Source organism: Carettochelys insculpta, chromosome 9 (genome assembly GCF_033958435.1).
Source record: "Carettochelys insculpta isolate YL-2023 chromosome 9, ASM3395843v1, whole genome shotgun sequence".
NCBI classification, from domain to species: domain Eukaryota; kingdom Metazoa; phylum Chordata; order Testudines; family Carettochelyidae; genus Carettochelys; species Carettochelys insculpta.
The window spans coordinates 4,419,680-4,421,349 of NC_134145.1; positions in this window are offsets into that span (position 1 = coordinate 4,419,680).

A 1,670-nucleotide genomic window follows, 5' to 3' on the forward strand; every position below is an offset into this window, starting at 1 on the left:
AGCTGTTTTAGATTTGATTTTAACAAATAGGGAGGAATTGGTAGAGAACTTGAAGGTGGAAGGCAGCTGGGGTGAAAGTGATCATGAAATCATAGAGTTCACAATCCTAAGGAAGGGTAGAAGAGAAAACAGCAAAATAGAGATAATAGATTTCAGTAGGGCAGATTTTGGTAAACTCAGCTGGTAGGTAAGGCCCATGGGAAGCAAAACTGAGGGGGAAAACAGCTGAGGAGAGCTGGCAGTTTTTCAAAGGGACATTATTAAGGGCCCAAAAGCAAGCTATCCTGCTGTGTAGGAAAGATAGAAAATATGGAAAAAGACCGCCTTGGCTTAACCAAGAGATCTTGCATGATCTCAAAATAAAAAAGGAATTGTATAAAAAATGGAAACGAGGAAAAATTACAAAGGAGATGAATATAGGCAAACAACACAAGAATGCAGGAGGAAGATTAGAAAGGCTAAGGCACAAAATGAGCTCAAACTAGCTACAGGCATAAAGGGAAACAAGAAGGCTTTTTATAAATATACTAGAAACAAGAGAAAGACCAGGGACAGTTTAGGGCCATTGCTCAGTGAGGAGGGAGAAACAGTAACAGGGAACTTGGAAATGGCAGAGATGCTTAATGACTTCTTTGTTTCGGTCTTCACTGAGAAGTCTGATGAAGGAATGCCCAACATAGTGAATGCTAGTGGGAAAGGGGTAAGGTTACAAGTTGAAATAAAAAAAGAACAAATTAAAAATCACTTAGGAAAATTAGATGTCTGCAAGTCAGCAGGGCCTGATGAAATGCACCCTAGAATACTCAAGGAGCTGATAGAGGAGGTATCTGAGCCTTCATCTATCATCTTTGGAAAATCACAGGAGACAGGGAAGATTCCAGAAGACTGGAAAAGGGCAAATATACTGCCCATCTATAAAAAGGGGAATAAGAATAACCCAGGAAATTACAGGCCAGTCAGCTTAACTTCAGTGCCAGGAAACATAATGGAGCAGATAATTAAAGAAATCATCTGCAAGCACTTGGAAAGTGGTAAGGTAATAGGAAACAGCCAGCATGGGTTTGTAAAGAATAAATCTTGTCAAACTAATCTGATAGCTTTCTTTGATAGGATAACGAGCCTTGTGGATAGGGGAGAAGCGGTGGATGTGGTATACCTAGACTTCAGTAAAGCATTTGATACAGTCTCTCGTTATATTCTTATAAAAAAAACTAGGCAAATACAATTTAGATGAGGCTACTATAAGGTGGGTGCATAACTGGCTGGATAACCGTACCCAGAGAGTAGTTCTTAATGATTCTCAATCCTGCTGGAAAAGTATAACAAGTGGGGTTCCGCAGGGGTCTGTGTTGGGACCGGTTCTGTTCAATGTCTTCATCAATGATTTTGATATTGGCACAGAAAGTACACTTATTAAGTTTGCAGATGATACCAACTTGGGAGGGGTTGCAACTGCTTTGGAGGATAGGGTCATAATTCAAAATGATATGGATAAATTAGAGAAATGGTCTAGGGTAAACAGGATGAAGTTTAATAAGGACAAATGCAAAGTGCTCCACTTAGGAAGGAACAATCAGTTTCACACATACAGAATGGGGAGAGACTGTTTAGGAACCACTACAGCAGAAAGGGATCTAGGGATTATAGTAGACCACAAGCTAAATATGAGT